Source organism: Lactuca virosa, chromosome 8 (genome assembly GCF_052849685.1).
Source record: "Lactuca virosa cultivar CGN04683 chromosome 8, Lactuca_virosa_CGN04683_v6, whole genome shotgun sequence".
Lineage (NCBI taxonomy): Eukaryota > Viridiplantae > Streptophyta > Magnoliopsida > Asterales > Asteraceae > Lactuca > Lactuca virosa.
In genome coordinates, this window is record NC_136433.1 from 23,131,226 (window position 1) to 23,138,455 (window position 7,230).

Genomic DNA, 7,230 nt, shown 5'->3' on the forward strand with positions numbered 1-7,230 from the left:
CCACGACTAACCCGTTTCTAGTCACACTTACGTGGTCCATGATGGCTAGTCGGCTAAACTATTTTCGCTTTCACACCACGATTCTCCTTTTTTTTTTTTTTACACTTTAGTACCCTTAATTTTTCAACCAAATCGGGCTCACCTGTACGTACGTGTTCAACTGCTTTTAATCCCTTATCTTTCCCACAAGCAACTACGTGTCACTTTCGTCATCCACACTCTCCGGTCAAACTTAAAGAAGTCAACACTTCTCACCTATAAATACCTAATCACCCAATCAACTCTTGTTTCATTCATATCCAATCCATTTTGCGCATAAACAAACTCTATTCTTGTTTTCACAGAAAACCCTCCATCAAAAAAACCTGTTCTTCAAGAGTCTGTATTAAAAACCCCAAGAAATATTTGTTCTTGATCATCTTTACTATTTTAATAAATGGTGTATCTACCGATGAAGAGATCCAACGAAGCTGAGTTAGACACAGCCATAAGCAACATGGCTAATTGCTTGATGATGCTTTCAAGGGGTTCAAATCCAATAAGCAACGAGCCATATCATGACACCAACTCACCTAGCCGAGTCTTTGAGTGCAAGACATGTAATCGTCAGTTCCCTTCTTTCCAAGCACTAGGTGGTCATAGAGCGAGTCACAAGAAGCCTCGACTCAGTACTGATGGCGAGTTGACACATGGCACCAACTTGGTTCCTGTTAAGCCCAAAACACATGAGTGTTCGATATGTGGATTAGAGTTCGCTATAGGGCAAGCTTTGGGTGGACATATGAGAAGGCATAGAGCAAACACAACCAATGAGAACAAGTCGTTTCCATCGTCTGATTCTCCTACAACAGTCGTGAAAAAAGTTAACAGTAGAAGGGTTTTTAGTTTGGATTTGAACTTAACGCCTTTAGAAAATGATTTAGAATTTCGGTTTGGGAAGGGGGTTCCAACTACAATCGAATTATTTTTACGATGAGATTAATTTTGATGTATTTATTATTATTATAGAAAGTTTCACCTTTTTATATGTAAATTAATTACAGTTTTTAATAGATTTTACGTTTATATTCTATACCCTTTGAACGATCACAATGTGAATTATTTTATAATTTTCCCAAAAGTAGAATTTGTACATGGGAGATGATGGGTTTATATTCTGTTGCATTGTTAATATTGTTTTATTGTTAGTTAGCGTTTTTAATTTTTTCCAGTATTTAGAAAAACAAAATAAAATAAAAGTCAATGTTTCAAGCTGGAAATGTGAGAGGATTATGGAGCAACTTCCATCTTATTTATTCTTCTGGTTTGGTCCAGTTTTAGGATTATAAATTGAAATATATATCCCTTATAATAAAATTTATATAATTTTAAATAAGATCTTATAATTTTGTTTTAAAAACTATAACAAAATTATAAGAAAAAAAAAATAGAAAATGCATAAGATTTAGATCGACGTCATATCCATGTCATGATGAGATTTTCTCGATCCATATTCAAGAAAATCAAATAAAATAATACATCTACTCCAGATGATAAAGTTGGTTGGAAGATAAAAGAAGAATTTATCATTTAAGTTTATATCTTATTATAAGTTGTCAATATCACATTATATTTTACATTTCTTGAAAACGTATATTTAGGGGTTATAATCGTGTATGAACGTCACCTTCGTTGTTTTGTAAGCAATTGCTAATTCAATAGAAAGTGATCCATGTTAATTCAATGGCAGATCCATCCCGTTATTTGGTTCTTTGGTCAATAATTTGTTCATGTAATTTCAAAGATTTTGAGTTCAAATTACTCAAAAAAAACATGCAAAATTCAAATATGTATCGCCCATGTATGTTTTGAGGTGCATATATATACCGATATACATACATCATCGCTATTTGTTTCTTGGTCAATAATTCGTTCATGTAAAGATATTTCGCATAAATTTCAAAGATTTCGAGTTCAATTACTGAAAAACATGCATAACTAAAATATGTATCACCCATGTATGTTTTCAGGTGCATATACATCATCGAATATTTCTTTTAAACTATAGAAGAAAAAACAAAAAAATATTTGAACTTATATTATTTTATACGTTACCATCTATTTATTTATTAAATATCGTTAAGTGAATAGGAAATAGTTTGATTTGTTTTTTAAAAAAGATTGGTGGTTAAGGTCTAATACGTATCTATTAGCTTAGTTGAAGAAGCTTTAAGATCATTTAATGGTGAACGTATAAAGTCCATATGGTCCCTTGGCTATGTATGATTTTTTTTAGTTGGTTAAAGTTTGACTTTCATAAACCAATAATCTTGACTTCTATTTTTCTTTTTTCTTTTTAATTTAGCTAAAGTGTAAATTACACGAATGGTCTATGTACTTTGGAATACCGAACACTGTATTTAGTTTCTATATATATATATATATATATATATATATATATATATATATATATATATATATATATATATAGATCCGGTAAGAAATTTTTTTTGGTAGGAAGGTAAGAAGTTTTTTTTTACATATTTTTTTGACGAACAAAATAAATGAATTACTAGATGATTCATTTGTAAGATGATTCACAGGAAAAAATTCCCAAAAAACATCTTTATGATTCATTTTTAAGTAAATTAAGAAAAAATTCACTTTTATGACAATTTTAGTGAATAATAATAAAATCATTGTATAAATGAATCATCGAGATGTTTTTTTGAGAATTTTTTCTTGTGAATCATCTTTCAAATGAATCATCTAATGATTCATTTTGTTTGTTTGCGAAAAAAATATGTAGAAAAAAAACTTCTTACCTTCCTACCAAAAATTTCCTTCTTATTTGATCTTGACTATATATATATATATATATATATATATATATATATATATATATATATATATATATATATATATATATAAAGTCAAGATCAAATAAGAAGGAAATTTTTGGTAGGAAGGTAAGAAATTTTTTTTCTACATATTTTTTTCGCGAACAAACAAAATGAATCATTAAATGATTCAATTGTAAGATGATTAACAAGAAAAAATTCTCAAAAAAACATCTTGATAATTCATTTATACAATGATTTTGTTGTTATTCACTAAAATTGTCATAAAAGTGAATTTTTTCTTAATTTACTTAAAAATGAATCATAAAGATGTTTTTTTTGGAAATTTTTTCTTGTGAATCATCTTACAAATGAATCACTAGTGATTCATTTATTTTGTTCGTCAAAAAAATATGTAGAAAAAAAACTTCTTACCTTCCTACCAAAAAAAATTTCTTACCGGATCTATATCCTATATATATATATATATATATATATATATATATATATATATATATATATATATATATAGGGGAGGGCTCATGTTAAAACACATATATTATGTGAAAATGAAAAGAACCTATTAGGATTTGACACATCACCCACATATAATTTTTAAATTATAAATTTACAAGAATGTTAAAAGGGTATACTTGTAATTTTAAAAACTTCCTGATTTGTAACTTTTATAATCGGTTATGTTCATTTAAGAAACTGTAAGTTGGTTTTTTTCTACATAATTATATGTGCATTAGTTATGCCTACTATGATTCCTTCATAAAAACTATTTAATAATACACTTGAAAAAATTTATCCTTTTCCGTTTAATCATAAATTATTACAAATTTGTCTTCTTAAATCTTTATGTTTTCTTCCATTTTTTTAGCTCGATCTTAATCTTCTCAAATACTTATTTGAATATCATTTCTTTATATAACACTTAAATTCAACATAATTTCAAAGAATATAACACCAAATTTGATTTATCCAATAAAATTTTACATTGTTGGTGATCAGAATAAATAACAATACAAAAGGTCATTCATTCATGGTTAACACATATTAAAAAAAATAAACACAGTAAATAAATATATATTAGCTAAGTCCCCATTATGCATTAACCAGTCCAGCCTGCAGCAATTGCATAAAGATCCTCATCACCATTTACTTCCTCAAGGTTTGCATGATGTACTCAGCATAAAAATCCCTACAACCAAGACAAAATCAATATTTTTTTATCAACAATTAATCAATCATGCCATAAATAAAAATTATAAATATACATAATCACTAGGTTCAGTTTTGAATCTTCTTGGATATCGGAATTTATCACCTCCAAGTGATGGCCTAATATAGTGGTTTCCCATATCCGGATTTCCCAAATCATTATAAACATCCTAATCATAGATTCGATCTGATAGCTTTCTGATTATATCCCCATCACCTCTTAAATCTTTAAGGTCATTTTCTCTTAAAGACTTTAATCCTAATGGAGTTTCATTAGGCAGATATGGCTGCAAATAGGAAAAAAGAATGTTATAGTTTTGATCAATGAAAGCGAAAGCTTGGAATCCAAATTGGGTATCTTTTTAAGACCAAGAATATTCAAATTATGATAAGTCATCGGATGGAAATTTAAGGTTCGACTTTGAATGTTTGAATCTTGACATTTTTTATTTGGGTTTGGATTCTTTTGTTGCTGGTGTTTTCATGTTGAATAATAACGAGCTAAATAATCAATATTTGACTAGGAATGTATGTGGGAAAAGTGTTGAATTTACCTGACTAGAGAATAAAATTTTGGGTTTTCGATGATCTTTGGTGGATTGAACCCAAGAATTACAGGGGAAATGAACAGGACCACATGCAAATCCTTCAATGGTGACAGTCTCCAAGAAGAACTCGCTTTGGTGCTTATTGGTAATGGTGATTGCTCCAAGTGTTCCAAATTCTGAATCCACCAAGATATCAGCGGTGTAATTAACCCTTTCGGTTTTTAGATTTGATTTCTTTGACCAATCTTTAATTGCAGCTTCTTTGCTTTTCTTTGGAGCTCTTGTTTCTTCAAGATCAAATATTGAAACAAAAGAATATTAGAAAGTTAATAAGGTAATCTAGTAAAAGAGAATGAAAAACCAAATCGTTACAAACATCTTAATCACAGATTTGATCTGAAGACCTTCTGATTCCATTACCATCACCTCTTAAATCTTTAAGCTCTTTTCTCTTAAAGATTTTATCCCTGATGGAGTTTCACTAGACAGATATGGCTGCGGATATGAAAAAAAAATGATGGGGTTGATAAGAAATCGAAAACATGAAAAGTGAATCGTGATTATACTTGCTTTTATAAAAATATTACAAATATTCCTTATAGTTCTTATAAATCACGACAAAGTCCGGCCCAATTCTATCTTCAGTAACAGGTGTAATCATTTCAAGAATCCAATTCGCAGATTGTACGCTGAGATCCCATTCATACCCTCATATACACCAAAAAAAGAAAACATTTATATTATTTTCTAAAAGTTAATTTACCAATTTCACATAATCAAAGCAATGAGAGAGAAAGAACGAATAAAGAAGAGAACCATAGAAGAGAATTAGAACTGTAGAGAGAACTGGTGGTGCCGAAAACGAAGAAAAAACTAAAAAGAGAACCATAGAAGAGAATTAGAACTGTAGAGAGAATTGGTGGTGCCGACAGACGGCGGTAACGAGCAACGATAGTGAACGTCGACTATGGCCAGCGGCGGTTGCTTGGACTGTAGTCGCGAAGAGCGGTTGAGTAGTACAATGTCGTTTGATGCATCACGAATGAAGGCTTTCGTTTGATTTCAGAACCCTTGATTGGAGACGGTGCATTGGTCGAAGGGGTCGAGCGGTGGTGGAAGTGGAGACTAACTTTGAAGACCGACAGTAAATGGAGGTGTTATTTGATTTCAGCAAGCGTGAGTGAAAAAACTACGGGAAGCGACGAGGGGAAAATAAGTATCATAAACTCTGTGCAATTAGGAACATGGCACAATTGTATTCTTTGTAACCGTATATAAAAAATAAAATTACCAATTTCTCCCTAGTTCTATTATATAATCAATATTTAATTTTAATTTATTTGGAATAAATAAACACACGTGGCACATTTTGATAGGTTCTTTCATTTTCACATATTATTTATATTTTCGTAAGAACTTACTTCTATATATATATATATATATATATATATATATATATATATATATATATATATATATATATATATATATATATATATATATATATATATATATATATATATAGAAAAGTTCAATAGAGAACCATAATTATTGGTTCTTCAAGGAACCAAATCTTTTTTTCAATTTTTAGAGCTTATTCTTTATCGAAAAAAAAATCTAAAAATATCTAAATTCATATATTAACATTGTGAATGTGGAAAATATTTTTCGGATTCACCGTGTGAATCCGGATTCACATTGTGAATTTTCAAAGATTCACATTGTGAATTTGACGTAAAAAAATTGAATTTGATATCATTGGAAAAATGATAAAAAGTTATGAATTTCTGTATTTTTAGTTTTTTTTTTTTTTTGATAAAAAATAAGTTCTAAAAGTTGAAAAAAAGATTGGTTCATTGGTTCCTTGGTTAATTATGGTTCTCTATTGAACCTCACCCTCTATATATATATATATATATATATATATATATATATATATATATATATATATATATATATATATATATATATATATATAATTTGGACTCGTTCTTATATGGTATTTTTTTATATGATTTTAATTTTATCATACTATTTTACCCTGGTATCTTTTTGTTATGATTTTAGTTTTAAATGACTATTTTACTTTTTCATTAGACGAAACTGCAAAAATGGTCCCTGTGGTTTCCGAAAATCTGAAGTTTAGTCCCTAATTTATAAAACCTCACAAATGGTCCTTGTGGTTTCAAAACTTTTAACAAATGGTCCTTTTCGCTAACTCCGTTAGCTTTTGGCCGTTAAATGAAGGGCATTTATGTCTTTTCACTATCACAGGGACCATTTATGAAGTTTTTCCTTATTTAAAAAAATATGAATATTTAATATTAAAAGGGTCCCACACCTCTCTCTCTCTCTCTCATCCCCACATCGTTCAAAGGAAGGAAATAAAAGCGAAAAATAAATACGATCAGAGGCCCAATCAGATGGATTCGTTGAGGGATTTAATCGCAAAGAGGAGGGAGCACCTCCATTGCTCAATTGGTCCGAAGAAAAGAGAAGGGACGAAGCAGCGAGGCTACTCTCTTTCTGCCTCGGAAAGGAATGTGAAATGGGAGGGGAAAGGTGGTCTGACGGGGCGACACAATCAGTAGCAGCAGGTGAGGGGTTTTGTTTTGGCTTTCTGGGGAATCGGTGAA

At 29.7% G+C, this 7,230-nt stretch overlaps 2 pseudogenes; one reads left to right on the forward strand and one right to left on the reverse strand.

Annotated features, from left to right (window-relative positions):
• The first annotated feature begins 300 nt into the window (after positions 1-300).
• LOC145132618 (zinc finger protein ZAT11 pseudogene) lies at positions 301-1,072 on the forward strand (annotated as a pseudogene).
• A 3,144-nt stretch (positions 1,073-4,216) lies between these two features.
• On the reverse strand, positions 4,217-5,011 carry LOC145130169 (lipoxygenase 1, chloroplastic pseudogene; annotated as a pseudogene).
• Between the last annotated feature and the right edge of the window lie 2,219 nt (positions 5,012-7,230).